Source organism: Ovis canadensis, chromosome 6 (assembly GCF_042477335.2).
Source record: "Ovis canadensis isolate MfBH-ARS-UI-01 breed Bighorn chromosome 6, ARS-UI_OviCan_v2, whole genome shotgun sequence".
NCBI classification, from domain to species: Eukaryota; Metazoa; Chordata; class Mammalia; order Artiodactyla; family Bovidae; genus Ovis; species Ovis canadensis.
The window spans coordinates 107915238-107935822 of record NC_091250.1 but is presented as its reverse complement, the minus strand read 5'-3'; the positions used below and the strand labels follow the sequence as shown (position 1 = coordinate 107935822).

Here is a 20585-nt window from a genome sequence, read left to right as displayed (position 1 = left end):
TCTCTCTGATTTACAGCTCCTTGGAAAAGGAAGTGTTTGATAAATGGTGTGTATTGTAACACACTTTCTTACTGTGATCTTGGACCCATTCACATGTCACTTTGTGACTGGGATATCAGGCACTATGAGTAAAAAGTGAAAATGTTAGTCGCTCAGTCATGTCCAACTCTTTGCACCCCATGGACTGTAATCCACCAGGCTCCTCTGTCCATGGGATTCTCCAGGCAAGAATACTGGAGTGGGCTGCCATTCCCTTCTCTGGGAGATCTTCCCCACCTAGGGATCGAACCCAGGTCTCCTGCATTGCAGGCAGATGCTTTACCATCTGAGCCACCAGGGAAGCCCCCAACTTTGGATAACATTTCAATGATCCCCACTTTTGGATCTGCTACTTAAGGGAAAGCATGTGGCCATAAAGAGAGAAGGAGCTAGTGCTTATAAGAGATAGCTATCTTAAGGTAACTTGAGAGCTGTGTGATTTAAAAAATATTCCCATAGTAGATTAACAGTCCCTCAGATGTGCTTTCTTCGATCAAGATATTTACCCATTCTTTTTTTTGGTTTGAAGATAAGTGATGTTCCATAACAAAGTAGCATACACACATGCACACACACACACACACATGCACACTCTTTTACTTCTTCCTTGCAACCCCATGGATTGTAGCCCACCAGGTTCCTCTGTTCAAGGGATTTCCCAGGCAAGAATATTGCGAGTGGGTTGCCATTCCCTGCTTCAGAGGATCTTCCTGACCCATCGATTGAACCCGGATCTCTTGCATCTCCTGCATTGGCAGGCTGATTCTTTACCACTGTGCCACCTGGGAAGCCCCTAAAAAAGGCACAGACACAGCCTTTTTAGACATGTTTCCTGCCAACATAGGACCTTGACAGCCTTGGCAAATTTTTGGACCAGCTTTTCATAGGTGGACAACCAAGACTTGACTTTCTGTTTACGGCAGAATTAACACTTTCTGCTCATGGCATTCCTGACCAGTGGTCACCTGATCATAGGGTAAATTTTTCTCATTTACGGTACATAAAAGAGAACATATTAGATGAATTAAATTCAGCTTGAAATGTGGCATGCTAAATTGCCCATGGTTGGCTTGGTGGCAGTGCTCTAACAAAATAATGAATTCAGTCAGGGCCTAGAGAACACATCCTTTAGCAAAAGGCTTCTTGGCATTTTCAGCTTTATTAAGTGGGGATACATTTTCTAAGAGCTTCAGTAGCCACTGAAGGTGGGAGCAATCTATTAGACCATGCAGTTATCCTCTTATGAGCAAGTCAGACCTGTTACAGAGACTGTTCTATACAATGTGGCAATGCAATCACATTATTTAGCTCTGCAAACAATTCTCACTCCTTCAAAAAGGCCATTTTTAAAATTACAACTTATCTTGATTATATGTCAATTTTTTCTTTTTATCTTTGTGTTTTTCTTAACACTTACTTTGCCATCCAAAAGTGTTCCTCTAATCCATGGTTAATTTTATTTTAGTTTGGACAGTAACTTGCTTTCTGAGTATTGTATTAAAAGGATTGTTCCATAGAGAGAATGAGATTTTTCTATCTCTTAAAAACTGGCTTTTAAGTATCTGGTGCTTTGTGGTTTTCAAAGCGCTTTCACACACAGAAACTCACTTGATTCTCATGGAAACCCTATGAAGTAGACAGAGAGACACAGCACAATAGGTAGCTTGGAGTCTGGGGTCAAATCACTTAGTCTAAATCTCTTTCCTTCGGTGCAAAATGGGGTTAATGATAGGAGTTACTGCATAGATGTGTTGTAAAGATGAGTTAATACTGAGCATAAAGTCTGAAGTGAAGTCGTTCATTCGTGTCTGACTCTTTGTGACCCCATGGACTGTAGCCTACCAGGCCCCTCCCTCCATGGGATTCTCCAGGCAAGAATACTGGAGTGGGTTGTCATTTCCTTCTCCAGGGGATCTTCCCGACCCAGGGATTGAACCCAGGTCTCCCACATTGCAGGCAGATGCTTTAACCTCTGAGCCACCAGGGAAGCACAAGTAAGCTAAAATTTTTGTTTTAAAAAATGTTTTAAAATCTATGTGCGCCAATGAAGAGTGAAGTTTAAACAAGATCTTTTAAGAATTTTACCAGATGAAACTTAGCAGGTGATGTTGGTCTCATGGAATGAACTGAGAAGTGTTCCTTCCTCTGTGATTTCTTTTTTTTAAAAAAGGTTGAGAAGGATAGGTGTTAACTTTTTCTCTAAATGTACGCTAGAAGTCACCTATGAAGACATCCTGTCCTTGTCTTTTGTTTATCGTTGTTATTTAGTCGCTAAGTTTTGTTTGATTATAGCCCTCCAGGCATCTCTATCCATGGGGTTTCCCGGTCAAGAATCCTGGAATGAGTTACTATTTCCTTCTCCCAAGGGATCTTCCCAACCCGGGGATTGAACACACATCTCCTGCATTGGCTTAGGCCCTTTAAATTTACTGATTCAATTTCATTACTGGTAATTGATCTGTTCATGTTTTCTATTTCTTTCTGGTTCAGTCTTGGGAGAATACTTCTTTCTAAGAATTTGTCCACTTCCTCTAGGTTGGCCATTTTATTGGCATATAGTTGTTCGTAGTAATCTCTTATGATCCTTTGTATTTCTGTGATGTCGGTCATAATGTCTCCTTTTTCATTTTTTATTTTATTGATTTGGACCCTTTCTCTTTTTTTCTTGATGAATTCAACTGAAGTTTTATAAATTTTATTTATCCTCTCAAAGAACCAGCTTTTATTTTCACTGATCTTTTAAATTCTTTTTCTAGTCTCTATTTCAGCTATTTCTGCTCTGATTTTTATGATTTCTTTCCTCTACTAACTGTTGCTCTTCTTCCTCTAGTTCCTTTAGGTAGAAGGTTAAGTTATTTATCAATATTCATATCAGTATTATTTCCATTGCCAAGATATGGAAGCAACTTAAGTGTCCATCAACAGATGAATGGATAAAGAAGTGGTTTATATACACAAGGGAATACTATTCAGCTATTAAAAAAATAAAAATTTGGCCATTTGCAGGAGCACAGATATACTTAGAGGGCATTATGCTAAGTGAAATAAGTCAGACAGAGAAAGACAAATATTGTATGATATCATTTATATGTGGAACCTAAAAAATATAACAAACTAGTGAATACAGCCGGAGAAGGCAATGGCACCCCACTCCAGTACTCTTGCCTGGAAAATCCCATGGGTAGAGGAGCCTGAGTAGGCTGCAGTCCATGGGGTCGCTAGGAGTTGGACACGACTGAGCGACTTCCCTTTCTCTTTTCACTTTCATGCATTGGAGAAGGAAATGGCAACCCACTCCAGTATTCTTGCCTGGAGAATCCCAGGGACGGGGGAGCCTGGAGGGCTGCCGTCTATGGGGTCGCACAGAGTCGGACACGACTGACGCGACTTAGCAGCAGCAGCAGCAGCAGCAGCAGCAGCAGCAGCAGCAGCAGCAGCAGCAGCGAATACAACAAAAAAGAAGCAGACTCATACACAGCAAACTATGGTTACTAGTGGGGAGAGGGAAGAGGGGAGGGGCAATAGAGGGGCAGGGAAATAAGAGGTACAAACTGTGCGAGCACGGGTTCTAAAGTCACTTCAGTCGTGTCTGACTCCTCGTGACTCTATGGACTGTAGCATGCCAGAGATGAGGGTTCGATCCCTTTGGGTCAGGAAGAGCCCCTGAAGTAGGAAACAGCACTCCACTCCAGTATTCTTGCCTGGAGAATCCCATGGACAGAGGAGCCTGGTGCGCTACAGCCTGTGGGGTCACAAAGAGTTGGACAGGACTGAGCAACTGAGAGAGAGAGAGCGTGTGTGTGTGTGTGTGTGTGTGTGTGCGCGTATCATAAAGCACAATTGCAACAAATAATTATTTCCTTCTATTACTCCCCTGGCAGAGAAGCAAAATACTATTTTAACAGTATTTTACTTTCCTTTAAGCCTATTTGTCATTGCCTCTACTGCCCCAAACATAGGCATTTCTGACTTGCCTATTATTATTATTATTAAAATTTATAATTAAATAAGCAAGCAGACAAAAAGATTCTTTTAGTGCCTTTAGGACTTAGTTTTGGTTGCTGCTGTTCATTATATTTAGTTTAAGTATTTTTTGCAAGGCTTCTGCTGATTCTAGACTTGGACTTATTGTTACTATTACAAAATAAATGTTTTAGATCTTTCCCAGGTGGCCCTCGTGGTAAAGAATCCACCTACCAATGCAGGAGACGTAAGAGATGCAGGTTTGATCCTGGGTGAGGAAGATCCCCTAGAGGAGGGCATGGCAACCCACTCCAGCATTCTTGCCTGGAGAATCCCATGGACAGCAGAGCCTGGCGGGCTACAGTCCATAGGGTCACAGAGTCAGACATATCTGAAGCAACTTAGCACAGCATAAGATTAAATGTGTCATTATCCTCGACTGAAAGCCTAATGCATCCAGGAAACAATAGGGGCTGCTTTTATGCATTAGTTAAAAAATATTTCAGGTTTCATGGTGCTTAGGCTGCCCTGTTGCTGAGGAAGTCAGTCTACTAGGCAGAAGACAGTTGGTTCCCAGAATTGCTGCTGTGACCAAAATCTCTGTCTCATTCCTAACAATCAATTGTACTGTGCCTTGAAAATTCACAGAGCAAGTTAGGCCAGACCATGAGAGAAAAACAATTTTGCTTTCAGTTTATCTGATTAGGCTGTGATAATACCCTCTACAGACCTGTCCATCACCGCCTCACTTAGGTCAGACAAGAGTCTGAACTGAATGCAGGGGTTACAGAGGGCAAACAATGCCAAATTCAGCTTAGCTGATCTTTGACAGAAGGAAAAAATGTTTTTCAAGGAGCCTGTTGAGAGTACCACATGAATCCCACATTTTTCATTTTTGACAAGTTAGATCTTAGGTTAACACTTTTTAATATAAAATAGCAAAACACACAGCAGAGACAGGCAGATGCTACCCAGGTTCCCAGTTTCTGCTCCCAATCTCTTCTCTGAATCCAATCTCTTCTCTGGATCCACTTTAAAAATTTATTTCCAAAAGCAACATTTTCTTACCTAAGGAATAGATGTTTTTCTAGAAGAAAGAAACCAACTCTATTCAGGCTTTTTAATATATGATATATTTATTTATTTTAAAAAAATTTTCAGTTATTAGGAAAAACTAAAATTATGCTCACCCAAGCCCAGGAGTCTTATACTTGTCAGCAATCTAATATTCAATGGACTTCAGGCTATTTTGCATGATTAGTTGATTTCTGTGTCAGCTCAGATCCCCTGAGAAACAGATGCCAAAGTGGAACAAGGTGTGATAGACACACATTGAGGGAAACCTCTATGGAAGATAAAGGGGAGAAGGGTCAGGAGTAGGAGGGGAGAGGCTTCTGACCACAGTACAGGTCTGACCCCCGTGAAAGGAGACAGGGAAGGAAGATGACTGCGTAGGAGGCGCTTCAGCCTGCAGTGCAATTCTGAGAAGGTCTGATGGGGAGCCCCCAGAGCAGAGATCAACTGTCATAGCAGGCATCAAACAACAGGCATCAGCTAGTATATATACACATGCTAGTTTGGATAAGCAAGTGATATGGATCAACTCTGCTCATAAGATTTAAGTAAAGTCTTGGCCTTTTATCAAGGGAAATTAAAGAATCTACAGATCTTTGAAATGTTCTAGATACTAGTTCTGAATGGAGGCTAATTCCTGAAGACCTAAAACACCACTGGAGATCAGTATTCAAAGAGAAGACCTATAGTAGTCAGGTGATACTTGAGGTTTGAGCTCAAATCTACCTTACAGGACTTCCTACCCATTGCCAAGATTAATGCCAACATCAGAGACTTAAAAGAAGCAGGTGTGGCAATTCCTAACAATTCCATTTAACTTTCCTGTTTGGCCTGTGCAGAAGACGTACTCATGTTGGATAATGCTTATAGATTATTTTAAACTTTATCAGGCAATGCTGATTGTCATTGCTGTTCCTGACATGGTAACTTCACCTGAGCAAATTAACACAAGTATCTGGCATCTAGTACATGGCTCTTGATCTAATTTTTTCCCTTCAAACAGTTAACAAGGATCAAAGTCTCTTGCTTTCTACTAATTCTTTCTACTAAGAGAGACAACAGTATGCATTCACTGTCTTGCGTCAAGGCTATGCCAACCCTTCTGCTGTGTGCCACATCATCTCTCCACGGTCCCCAGAAGTCTTGACCATCTTGACATCCCACAGAACATCCCATGAACATCACATGTGACTCCCTTATGAATGATCCCATGTTAAATTGCTCCTCAGGAGCAGAGAGTAGTAAATCTCTTCACGTTTTCCCCTGTATTAAATTTTCTCTGCTGACATAACCAGTGTAGATTCTAGTTCCCTATCTGACACTCCAATCCCCACTTCCCAAATCAAAAATTATGGACCAAATGCTTAAACCAAACAATTATTTATCCACGGAAGTCTGAGTTTCTCCATAAACTCGGATATCTTTTGTATGATTGCTATAAGTATCACAGGAGATATTCAAACAAATTTTACCACTGGCTTCACAACTCCTTTTGGCCCCCTTCTATGATTCTGGAGTAAATTCTGGTCCTTTGACTAATTTCTTATTGTCTATGATGCAAAAAGCATGTTGTGGGCTGAATTGTACTGACCCCCATTCATAGTGAAGCTCTAACTCCCAGTACTTCAGAGCATAACCATATTTGAACATAGAATCTTTAAAGAGGTGATTAAGTTAAAATGAGTTGTTAGAATGGGTCCTAATCCAATATTGGATTGGAGAAGGAAATGGCAACCCACCCATTCTTGCCTGGAAAATCCCATGGACGGAGAAGCCTGGTAGGCTACACTCTCCATGGGGTTGTAAACAGTCAGACACGACTGAGCGACTTCACTTTCACTTAATCCAATATGCGTGCTTGTGTGTGTGAGTGCTCAGTCGTTTCAGTCATATCTGACTCTTTAAGTCCCAATGGACTATCACCCACCAGGCTCCGCTGTCCATGAGATTCTCTAGGTAAGAATATTGGAGTGGGTTGCGATGTCCTCCTCAGAGGATCTTCCCAATCCAAGGATCAAACTTGTGTCTCCTGCATTGCAGGCAGATTCTTTACCACTGAACCACTGAGGACACTCCCAGTACAATATGACCGATGCCTTATAAGGAGAGGAAATTTGGACACAGAAAGAGACACCAGGGATGCGCGCGCACACACACACACACACACACACACACACACAAGACCACCTGAGGACACAGTGAAAAGACCACCATCTGCAAACCAAGGACGGGGGCGGCCTCACAAGAACCCAACCTGCCACCACCTTGATGTTAGACTTCTTGTCTCCAGAACTGGAGGAAAAAATTCAATTGTTCAAGCCATCCAGTCTTGTGTGTGGTATTTTGTTATGGCAGCACTAGCAAACTAATATGTAGCTTATGGTGTAAAGATGTAATATGGTTTTTAAAACCTTCAATAGAAAGAGACATAAGGTCGCAAGACAAGGGTGACAGTGTCTTTCCCGTGTTTCTGTTTTGGTGCCTTAGTGCATCTGTGTTTTTACTCCCTATGCCTCACTGTCTTTCCCTCTTTTGATGATTCCTGCTTTGTTTTGTTTTGTTGTGAAGGAGGGGGTTTTTATTTGACCCTCTCTTTCTCCTTCCTTCCCCCAAACTCTATTCCAATGAACTAGTTAAAAGTAATGATATTTATATTTTATATCTCATCCCTAAAGTCACTTTTAAATTTATCTAGCCCTTAACACTTTCCTGGGGATTCCTAGGTGGTGCTAATAGTAAAAAGTCCTTCTGCCATGCTGGAGACACAAGAGATGTGGGTTCGATCCCTTGGTTGGGAAAATCTCCTGGAAAATTCCATGGACAGAGGAGCCTGGCGGGCCATGGTGCATGTGGTCACAAAGAGTCAGACATGACTGAGCACACACACACACACACACACACACACACACACACACAACGCTTATCCTTGGGTAATGTTAAAAACTTTTGGTAATGGCTGAAATCCATGCACACATAATCCAGAAGAATTATACACACAACAATGATAATGAATTAGACGTATGCCTCCATTTGCTAACAAACATACTAGTTAACCCTCTTTGATCCTCACAGAAACCTTGTGAATTACAAGGAGTAAGTATATTATCCATGCTTTACAGATAAGGAAATTGAAGCCAGGAGACACTGAGGACAAGCTAAGCTGTGAGACCATGAGGAGGATTGTGGGTACCCGCTACAGGGCCCCCAGCTCCTCTCCACCGCTCTTAATGCCACTCACAGGAGTAGTCAAGAAAGCTAGCGTTTGTTAAACTGTCTGGACATCACTTTAGCCAAAGCACAGAGAAGACACAATGCAGGTAGGAAGAGATTTTAGAGTTTTCTGTACCACGGCCTAGACGGCACCATGACTCAGCAGCAGTGAAAGGGAAAAGCGGATCATGGCACCATATCTGGCTGCGTGAGATTTTCCCCCATTGATTTTCTTTCCTCCATCCACTGCTCCAGCTTGATCCCGTCTAGTGAATGAGGCCTGACGGCAAACCCAAGCCTGCATAAAAAGCTCCCTGCTGCCGCGCTGTCACAGCCGCTCAACCTAGGCGCGCAGGAACTTGGGCAAGCGGAAGAATCCTTTGTCTTCAGACTATGACAAGAGTGGAAAAAAATCCCAACTATTCGGCTGTGTAGCATCATTCAAGCATGCTTTAATGGAGAAGGTCTAATGAGGAATGCAGCCTTTGAAAAATCGAGCTTTAAAAACTCCCAGCACATTCTCACTGTACAATTCTACACCATTAACATTAATAGGATTCAAACTACAAACCAGAGATTATGTTACTATTTTAGCCAGTTCAATGGCCACGGAGGCTTCTTTTCTTTACTGGTTATGTTCAAAGAGATCTTGGCCTGTTATAATAATCAAATGTGCAGGAGAAAACATCCCTTCTCTTCCTAGATTCTATAAAAGAATAAAAGAAAAGCCAATTTTCAAGTCCCAAATGAGACGCAGCTGCCTCAGACTCCTCCAAACCCCCCTTCTACTCCTGCTGTTGACCTATTAATAGATTCCTGCTCTTGAGTTTATCTCAGCTTTCCAAGGGGAGCTGGGCCTAAAACCAGTTTGAATAGTTTTTGAAAGTACCCAGAGGCTCTTTTCAAACACAGAGCACAGGGTTCTGGCAGGTAAAATTCACTTATATTTTTTTCCTCTACAGTTTTTCCAAAGCAATTCAAGAGCATTCACTTCCAACACTGTCCTGCATGCATGGTTAAAATGTTCCCAATTTAAAAAAAAACAGACAGACAAGGAAGGCTAAAATGCACTGCAGAAGTGTGTGTGATGGGAGGTTTATTTCATGTGTGAGTTATATCTCAATAAAATTGTTTTTGTTTTTAAGCATATGTGTAGTTGGGAAGGGGAGAGAGAGATAAATATGATTGAATATAGAATGCTCCTGCACTGACAGGGCAGTGGTAATGGGAAGTTATTGCTTAATGGGTATAATCTCAGTTTGGGAAGATGAAAAGTTCTGAGGATGGACAGTGGTGACGGTTGAAGTACATATGAATGCACTTAGCACCCCTGAGTTATACACTTGAAAAATGGTTACAATGGTAAATATATGTGTGGCATATTTTACCATAGGAAAAAGTCATCATTTTAAGTAAAAAAAAAATTACTACATCAAGACTACATGTTTATCGTAGAAATCCAGAGAAAGAAATGGAAAAAGAGGAAAATGTAAATCACTTAAAATACTATTATCTAGACACACCCATTTTTAATACTTTTGTATAAATAGCCTCCCAAATTTTGTCAAAAACAAATAAAACTCAGGTAGTACTTGGTGTATTATTTAGCAATTTGCTTCTCACTCAGTACATATATATATCTTTCCGTGCTTAGATCAGTAGATTTACAGGTAGAGTTAGCCTTTCATACATGCAGGTTCAACCAATCATGGATCCAAAATATTTGAAAAAAAGATTGCAGAAAGTTCCAAAAAGCAAAACTTGAATTTGCTGCATGCTGGCAACTATTTGTTGCTAGCGTTTACATTGTACTTATAACTATTCACAGGGCTTCCCAGGTGGCACTGGTGGTAAAGAACTCGCCTGCCAATGCAAGAGACATCAGAGACACAGGTTCGATCCCTGGATTGGGAAGATCCCCTGGAGGAGGGCATGGCAATCCGCTCCAGTATTCTAGCCTGGAGAATCAAGAAGCTTGGCAGGCTACAGTTCATAGGGCTGCACAGAGTCAGACACGACTGAAGCAACTTAGCACACAGCACACATAATATTCACACCTCATGTACATTGTATTAGGCATTATGATTAATCTGGAGAAGGCAATGGCAACCCACTCCAGCACTCTTGCCTGGAAAATCCCATGGACGGAGGAGCCTGGTAGGCTGCAGTCCATGGGGTCGCTAAGAGTCGGACATGACTGAGTGACTTCACTTTCACTTTTCACTTCCATGCATTGGAGAAGGAAATGGCAACCCACTCCAGTGTTCTTGCTTGGAGAATCCCAGGGACGGGGGAGCCTGGTGGGCTGCCATCTACGGGGTCGCACAGAGTCAGACACGACTGAAGTGACTTAGCAGCAGCAGTGGTGGCAGCAGCAGAGATAATTTAAAGTATACAAGAGGATGCACTTAGGTTATATGTAAATATAAGGGACTTGAGCTTCCAAACATTCCAAGGAAAGGTGCTGGAACCAGTTCTCTCTTAAATACTGAAGTGAAGCGAATTGAAGTCGCTCAGTCGTGTCTGACTCTTTGCAACCCCATGAACTGTAGCCTACCATGCTCCTCCGTCCATGGGATTTTCCAGGCAAGAGTACTGGAGTGGGTTGCCATTTCCTTCTCCAGAGGATCTTCCCAACCCAGGGATCGAACCTGGGTCTCCCGCATTGTAGGCAGATGCTTTACCATCTGAACCACCAGGTAAGGGCTTAAATACTGAGGGATGACCATTTGTGTGTGTGGGTGGGTGGGTGTACACACTACATCTGAATCATCATTTCTAGTGACCCCACAGTTGTTAGACATTTAGGTTAGTCCTCTTTTTTTGCTATCTTACATAACGTATCAGTGAACATCTTTGTACGTACATCTTAGATGATTTTATCTTTAGGATAAACCCAGCTGGAGAAGGCAATGGCACCCCACTCCAGTACTCTTGCCTGGAAAATTCCATGGATGGAGGAGCCTGGTAGGCTGCAGTCCATGGGGTCGCTAAGAGTCGGACACAATTGAGTGACTTCACTTTCACTTTTCACTTTCATGCATTGGAGAAGGAAATGGCAACCCACTCCAGTGTTCTTGCCTGGAGAATCCCAGGGACAGAGGAGTGTGGTGGGCTGCTGTCTGTGGGGTCGCAGAGAGTCAAACACGACTGAAGTGACTTAGCAGCTTAGCAGCAGAGTTATATAAGTGCTAAGGATGCACATTTTTCAGAGTTAGCCCTTGGTGCTCTCCAGAAAGGGCTTCCCCGATGTCTCAGATGGTCTGAACCAATTTGTATTCCCATGGATATGTGTGAAATTACTGCTCTCTCTCATCTTTCTTCAGATTAGAGGTTAAAAAAAAAGTTCTTCGTGAAATAAGTCAGACAGAAAAAGACAAATACTGTATATTTGCACATTTATGTGGAATCTGAAAAGTAAAACAAATGAACAAATACAACAAAATAGAAACATACTCACAGATGTAGTGGACAAACTAGTGGTTAACAGAAGGGAATAGGGTGGGGGAAGGGAGCAAAATGGTAAAGACAATTTATGCAAACTACCAGGTATAAAATAAATAAGTTACAAGTTTGTAATGTATAGCACAGAGAATATAGTCAATATAATAACTTTGTATAATCTATAAAAATACTGAATTACTATTTTGTATGTCTGAAACTAATATAATATTGTGAGTCAACTATACTTCAATTTTCAAAAATTCTATCTCATTAAAATTTTTATTTCTTTAAATGCTAAGGGGAATAAACGTTTTTCCTAAATATGCCACAACTCTCCGTTGTTCTTTTTTTAGGAATTGCATGTTCATGTCCCTTGCCAGTTTAGCTTTTGTATGGATTTTTTCCTCATTTATATGTAATAGTTCTTTTATATTAAGAATCCTACCTGTATCATATCATTTATCAAATCATTTTAGTTTATGGAGCTTTTGCCATATAAATATTTTCAAATCAAATGCATTATCTTTTCTCTCCCTTATAGTATTTGCCTTTTCTATCATGCTTTCCTTCCTCCAAATTATATAAATATTTATCTATATTTTATTTTAAAATATGAAATCCCATGGACAGAGGAGCCCAGTAGGCTGCAGTCCATGGGGTTGCTAAGAGTCGGACACGACTGAGTGACTTCACTTTCACTTTTCTCTTTCATGCATTGGAAAAGGAAATGGCAAGCCACTCCAGTATTCTTGCCTGGAGAATCCCAGGGACAGAGGAGCCTGTTGGGCTGCCATCTGTGGGGTCGCACAGAGTCGGACATGACTGATGCGACTTAGCAGCAGCAGCAAGCATGACATAATAAAGACCATATTTGAAAAACTCATAACTAATGTCACACTCAATGGTGAAAGCCTGAAAGCTTTTTCTCTAAGATCAGGAATAAGACAAAGACACACATTTTTGGGACTTCCCTGGTGGACTGGTGGTTAAGAAGGAGGGGTGGTTAAGAATGGAGGGAACATGGGTTCCATCCCTGGTCAGGAAGATCCCACGTGCTGCGGGGCAACTAAGCCCATGTGCCACAACTACTGAAGTCTGCGTGTCTAGGGCCCATGTTCTGCAACAAGAGAAGCCACCACAAGGAGAAGCCCACACACCACAACGAAGACCTCAGTTCAGTTCAGTTGCTCAGTAGTGTCCGACTCTTTGCGATCCCATGAATAGCAGCACGCTTTTTTTAAAAAGACACCAATTTTCACTACTTCTGTTCAGCATAACATTGGAAGTTTTAGCCAGAGCAAGTAGGCAAGGAAAAGGAATAAAAAACATACAAACTGGAAACGAAGAAACAAAATTATCTCTATTTGACCTGACCTTAGATGTAGAAAACTCCAAAAGTCACACACACACACACACACACATGCACACATACACACAGAATTAATAAATTCTTCAAAACTACAGGATAAAAAATTAACATACAAAAATTAGCTGTGTTTCTAAACCTAACAATGAACAACCCAAAAAGGAAATTAAGAAAACAATTCCAGTTACAACATTAAAAAGAAAAATTCTTTAGGAATAAACTTAACCAAGGGGGCTAAAGACTATACACTGAAACCTGTAAAACATTACTGAAAGATTAACAAAGACATAAATATATAGAAAAACAGCCCATGTTTGTCTACTGAAAGACTTAGTCTTGTTAAGATGTCAATACTACCTGAAGAGATTGATACATTCGATGCAATCTCTATCAAAATCCAATGAAATTTTTGCAGAAAAGTCCGACCTAAAATTTATATGTAATCTCAGGGGATCCCAAATGGCCAAAAAATCTTTTTTTTAAAAAAAAGAACAAAATTATAGATCTCATACTTCTAGATTTCAAAACTTATTAAAAAACTATAGTAATCAAAATAGTATTGTCCTGGCATACAGACAAACATATAGACCAGTGGAATAGAATAAACAGCCTAGAAATAGATGACAAATACAGCCAAATGATTTTCTGCAAGGGTCTAAGACCATTCAATATTCAAAAGACAGTCTTTTCAAGATATAGTACTGGAAAAGCTGAATATTCACATGCAAAAGAATGAAGTTGGGCCTTTACACTACGCACAGAAGTTAACTCAAAATGAATCAAATAATATACGAGCTAAAACTATAAAACTCTTAAAAGAAGATACAAAGGAAAAGCCTCATGACATTAACTTTGGTCATGATTTCTTAGATAGAACACCTGAAGTGTAGGAAACAAAAGAAAAAATTGTGTGCTTCATCAAAATTAAAAACTTTTGTTCATCAAAGGACACTATCAACCTGGTAAAAAGGCAATCCATAGAACGGGAGAAAATATTTGCAAATCATACAGCTGATAAGGGATTAGTATTCAAAATATATAAGGACTTCCCTGGTAGCTTAGCTGGTAAAGAATCCACCTGCAATGCAGGAGACCCTGGTTCGATTCCTGGGTTGGGAAGATTCGCTGGAGAAGGGATAGGCTACCCACTCCAGTATTCTTGGGCTTCCCTGGTGGCTCAGCTGGTGGAGAATCCTCCTGCAATGTGGAAGACCTGGGTTCGATCCCTGGGTTGGGAAGATCCCCTGGAGAAGGGAAAGGCTAAGGTCCATCTGGTCAAGACTATGGTTTTTCCAGTGGTCATGTATGGATGTGAGAGTTGGACTGTGAAGAAAGCTGAGCACTGAAGAATTGATGCTTTTGAACTGTGGTGTTGGAGAAGACTCTTGAAAGTCCCTTGGACTGCAAGGAGATCCAACCAGTCCATCCTAAAAGAGACCAGTCTTGGGTGTTCATTGGAAGGACTGATGCTGAGGCTGAAACTCCAATACTTTGGCCACCTGATGTGAAGAACTGACTCATTTGAAAAGACCCTGATGCTGGGAAGGATTGGGGGCAGGAGGAGAAGGGGACAACAGAGGATGAGATGTCTGGATGGCATCACCAACTCGATGCACATGAGTTTGAGTGAACTCCGAGAGTTGGTGATGGACAGGGAGGCCTGGTGTGCCTCCATGGGGTTGCAAAGACTTGGACACGACTGAGCGACTGAACTGAACTGAACCGAACCCACTCCAGTATTCTGGCCTGGAGAATTCCATGAACTGTATAGTCCATAAAGAACTATAGAACAATAGCAAAACAACCTAATTTAAAAATGGGCAGAGAAGTTGAACAGACATTTCTCCAAAGGATATATAGATGGCTAACAAGCTCATGAAAAAATATTCATCATCACAAATCATTAAGGAAGGGAATCAAATCCACAATGAGACACCACTTCACACCAGTTAAGTGAGCTGTTTTTTAAAAGGATGAGGAGGAGAGAAGGAGAAGAAGAAAAGTAGCAAGTCTTGGCAAGGATGTGGAGAAACTTATTTCATTATTTTGCATGTAACCCACACTACTATTAAGATATAAATGTTTCAATCACCCAGAGAGATGCTTTGTGCTTCAGTCAGTCCCCAACCATTTAGTTTTGCCTGTTTCAAATATTGCTGGACATGGAATAACTCAGTATGCACCCGCCTGTGCTCTACCTTCTTTCATTCAACACAATGTTTCTGTAGTTGATTTATGTTGTTGCGCATACCTGTAGTTTATTGCTTTTTATGGTTGAGTGAATTCCATTGTGTGGATGTGCCATATTTCTTTACCCATTTCCTATTGGTACATATTTAGATTGCTCCTAGTTTGGAGCTATTATGAATACAACTGCTACAAACATTCTTGTGCAAGTCTTTTTATAAACATGTGTTTTCATTTTCCGCGGTGAACCAATGAATTAGAGATTTAAGATCCTGATATCTGACTACAAGGAAGGGCACTCTGCCTTTGGAGAAGATCCTAGAATCCACAGCCTGAACATGCCGTGTTAGATCTCATTTCCTAAGCTGTCTCAAGAACAACGTTTTAGATTGTCCTGACTCCCTAAATAATTCGGGCACTGCAGTGTTTTCGATAAAGCTTCCTTTGGTTGTCTTCCTCTACTACTTTAAATGTGTTAATCAAATCAATACTGAGTGCTCAGCATGGTAATATCTATTTTGTGATTCTTCTTTATTCTTTCTCCTTTTTTATTTCTTTTCCTTTCTATAACCAGAATATAAGTGCGTTTTTTTTTCTTTACAATTCAATGATTTTTAATGCAAAGTTGTACACCCATCACTGCCATCTACTTTCAGAACATTTAATCACCTCAAAAAGAAACTTTATACCATTTGTAATTACTCTCCATTTCCACCCCTAGGTTAGGCACTCATTAATCTCCTTTCTGTCTCTATAGATCTCCCTCTTCTGGACGTTGCACATAGATGGAATTATATAATATGTGCTTTATTGTGCCTGGCTTCTTTAACTGAGCCTAATATTTTTCAGGTTAATCCAGTTGTAACATGTATCAATATTCAATCTTTTTTTATTGCTAAACAGTATTTTATCATATAGCTATACCACATTTTGTTTATCCAGTTCATGGGCATTTGGATTTTTTCCACTTAACAGCTATTGCAAACAATGCAGCTATGAACATCTGAGTATGTCTTTTTTCAAAACTATATTTTATTTTTATTTATTTGCATGCCAGGTCTTCATTGCGACATGTAGAATCTTCTCAGTTGCAGAATGGGAAGTCCCTGAGTATGTCTTTGTATTGACATATGCTTTCATTCCTCCTGGGTATATACTGGGTTGGCCAAGAAGTTTGGGTTTTTCCATAACAGCTTACGGGAAAACTCAAACGAACTTTTTGGCCAAGCCAATACTTAGACATCTAATCACTGGGTGATACAGTAACTCCACGTTTAACATTTTAAGAACCTGCCATCTGTTTTTCCAAAGTGACGGAACCATTTTACATTCCTACCAGCAATAAATGAAAAGGTATATATTTAACCTCTATGAAATGACGGCATAAACAGAACAAACCAAGGAATTCTAAGAAGGATGCATCTTTTCCCCTGCATGAGAGATGGAAGGTTGGGAGTTGATTTTCTTCTGTACTACTTTCTGAATCTATTTTCTATTCCAAGGCTCCCTGGAGCTAGAGTGGGCATGCATGGGCTCAGCAATCAATGCCATGGGGTTAGAATGAACACTGACTTGCCAAGACCTCCTTCATTATGATGAAAATCCCCTCCCTGTGCACACACACACACACAAACACAACTTTTTAAAATGCTTGCTAATTTCCACTACTGCAAAGAAGGAAATACTTATCTTCCTTACCTTCTCTCTCTCTCTCTCTTTTTTTTTTGATAGATGATGTATTTATTGCTCTCTTACTCAGAGTTCAGACTACTATAAAAGTACTTTAGCTGAAGGAAGTAACAATGCCTTCTGCATTATTATATTCAAATAGGAACACAGAGCAAAGAAGACTGGAAGCATATTTAGTTGATCTTGAGCTGCCAATTTCATATAGCTGACAACATGAATTATATGACATAAAATGCATTCATTATTCTATCCATTCAAGAGTAAGTTGAGGTTTAAGACAGATTAATGGTTGTCACATGGAGCTACTCTTTGTCAGTCTTCAGTGAACTCAAGCAAAAAACAAGGAAATTGGGAATGGGCAACCTAGGGAGTCACAGCTCCAAAAGAAAAGCAGCTTCTGGTACTGAATTTGGCAGTGGTACAAGTTATGCCAGGAAACTACATTTCAGTGTTGAAAAGTTATTCTGATATTTTGTGGTTGGGGTGGGTTGGAAATTATATTTTATTGCTTGCTTAGGAGCCAAACTTCATACCACTGACAGATTATACTGTCAAATATTCTGGACTGAAAAATAGTATGTCATTCACCTTGCTTCTTGTGCTGTGTGTATAGAATGAATTGAGAAAGAAAAGAAGCAACATAACTAATCTTCTATGCTCAGAGACAAAGATCAGATCTAATTTTCTCTGTCTGTTTTGCTCAAGAACCACATTTTCTTTAACCACTCACCTATAGAACCTGAAGAATAAAAGCACCTATGGAACAAAAGACAGACTGGATCTTCCTCTCAGAGGGGAGGGGAAAGTCTCTTGCTTGATTGATACAGAAAATAGAAGCCAGGATGAAAACAGTGAGGCTCACCAACCCATTCAATGGAGAAAAATGAGAAAGGCAGGCCCATGGGGAGCAGGCAGAAGATGAAAGGGAGACTTGCAAAACATAACATCTAGGAATGAATTTCTCCTTTCCTTAGCACCCAAGACAATATTACGTCTAAGGAAGTATGAGATTCCTCCTGCTTGAATTCCAGAGCAGAGTGGAAAGAGATTTACATTAGATTTTAAATTCTGGCTTTCACATTAGTAAGCATTTCCTAAACAGTGGTTGTTTTAGTTTAGGTTTCCCCAGTAGCAGACTCTGAGACAGGAATTCAGATGAGGGGCTTCCCTGGTGGTCCAGTGGTTAAGACTCTTCCAATGCAGGGGGCACAGTTTCGATCCCTGGTGGGGGAACTAAGATCCCACATGCCATGCGGCATGGCCAAGAAACAAAAATAAATTAAAAATAAAATTAAAAACAAAAGAATTCAAAAGCAAAGAGTTTCTTTGGGAAGTAAAGAAAGCTCAGAGCAAAAGTGGGCAAAAGAGATAAGAGAAGGAAAGCAGTCCCATTTTCAAGCCAGGCATCACCATGGGCAACTCCAGCGGAAACATCACCTCCCTCTTACCTCATTCAAGGGATGAAAAAGCTGAGCTGTTCATCTTCACTCAGTCATGGGTTGAGAGTTGCTCCCAGAGTCATTAACCAAAGGAAGAGGCAAAAGAAAGTCCACAGGCAGAGAAATCAAGATGCTAACAGTAGGAAAGTGTTAGTCACTCGGTCTTGTCTGACTCATCGCAACCCCATGGACTGTAACCTGCCAGGCTCCTCTGTCCACGGAATTCTCCAGGCAAGAATACTGAAGTGGCAGCCATTCCCTTCTCCAGGGGATCTTCCCAACCCAGGGATTGAACCAGGTCCCCCCACATGGCAGGCAGATTGTTTACCATCTGAGCCACCATGTAGCTTCCACAGAGGGAAGTCCAGCCTTTGTGCGGGGGCAGTGAAAGGCTGAGGGAATGTGAGTGGTGGCGCCTGGGTCAGCTGCAAGTGACACGAAAGTAACCAGAGAACACATTCCCTCTTGGGGTGCAGGGACCTTGTTTGCTGTGGTTTCCTTGATTGTGTCACATTTTAGGCACTCAATAAATACCATATTAGTGAATACATGATAATAACTTGGCTTTAATCCTAGCACCATCATCTTTGGAAAACCTCTTTTCTCATAGGTAAAAATAAATCTCCTTCTATTATCAATAATAAATGACAGAACCTAACATAGAGCCTGACCCAGAGGGGGAACCAAGTAAATAGAAATATTGTTATTATATATCCATTTCCTTTTTTGGTGGCCCTCCCTCCTTTGCTTTGCTTTTCTCTCACAGAAATGAAAGGCGGCCGGAGCACTTGATAGTGCTTGAGTTTTGAAATTTGCAGTGTATCTTGGCCCATACAAACGGTTTCTTCCTAAAGGTCTAATTCATTGACTTTCATATATAGAGGAAGCTGTGATAGCAATTCTTTCAAGAGAGAACCAACACTTGTTAGTTTTGAGCCAAGACCACCACTATGGAACTATGAATGCATTTTGAAGATCGAGGCTAACTCTTTTAACGTGACTGCTGCTTATACTTACTCTTGCCTGGAAAATCCCATGGATGGAGGAGCCTGGAAGGCTGCAGTCCATGGGGTCGCTGAGGGTTGGACACGCCTGAGCGACTTCACTTTCACTTTTCACTTTCACGCATTGGAGAAGGAAATGGCAACCCACTCCAGTGTTCTTGCCTGGAGAATCCCAGGGACAGGGGAGCCTGGCGGGCTGCTGTCTATGGGGTTGCACAGAGTCGGACACAACTGAGGTCAGTGGTTGCCTTTTTTTGACCTGCTGCTCATCAGTAATTACTCCAAAGTGAAAATATGAAGAAAAAAAAAAAATCAAGGAGTAAGAAGAAAGCGTCAGGTATTTTCTGCTTTCTCATTCCCAAAAGTTCACTCACTCTCCTACTCTTTTAAGGTTTTATCTCAGCACTCAACATGTATATTTCTTTCAAGTATCTAGTAAGATCCCAGGTCTGAATTCCAATAGCTCATTTCCCAATTTCCATGAAACAAACCCTGAAAAATGTTAACTTCTCAGAGGATGACACTCAAGATGATAAAAGCTTAAATTATACCTGTACAACTTTCTTCATAAAAAATTTAACTTCTCAAAGGAAAAGAGTAAGTCCACTAGTTGCAGGAGTTCAATCTTTCTTCTTACCTTCCAGCAAACGTGTAACTCAGGATATAATTCAATACCCAAAGTGCTAGGCACTTAGTCAAACTAACCTGAAGAATGCTTATTTCACTTAATTAGCTTGTGTTTTGAGATCTTCTTAAAATGTTGAGATCTTTAGAGTTTAGGATCTGTCTAAACCAGGTTTCCAGGAGCCAAGAACAGGTGAGGGTTAAGGCCACTTGGTGGATAGTCCTTCATGAAAGACCATCTGTTTTGCTACTGAGCTTATAATCAGGTCTCTTTACCAAGCTGCAGTGGCATGAACTTAAAACCTCCCAGAAAATCAGCACTCTACCAGTTTGAAACTCAAAACTGATCGTGATTCAGATGTAGGTGTTTTCATAGACCCGCCTGGGGTCATCATCTTTCCTCCACCAGTTTTCACCCTTTGCAGCCTCTTTCCTCTCACTCTCCCTTTATGTTATGTTTTTATATGTTTTTATAGTGTTATGTTTTTATCCTCTATGTTTCTGAAAAGAACAGTGGGCTAGATGACATATTGTATTAGTTTCTTA

The 20585-nt window shown here is 40.8% G+C and overlaps 1 protein-coding gene and 1 non-coding gene across 2 annotated transcripts in view; both read right to left on the bottom strand.

Annotated features, from left to right (window-relative positions):
• Positions 1–20585, bottom strand: part of SHROOM3 (shroom family member 3) — a 330073-nt gene that overhangs the window by 296525 nt on the left and 12963 nt on the right. The gene's annotated exons all lie outside the window — the stretch shown is intronic.
• On the bottom strand, positions 269–340 carry TRNAC-GCA (transfer RNA cysteine (anticodon GCA)). Its single transcript has one exon. It is a non-coding gene; the product is annotated as a tRNA-Cys (tRNA).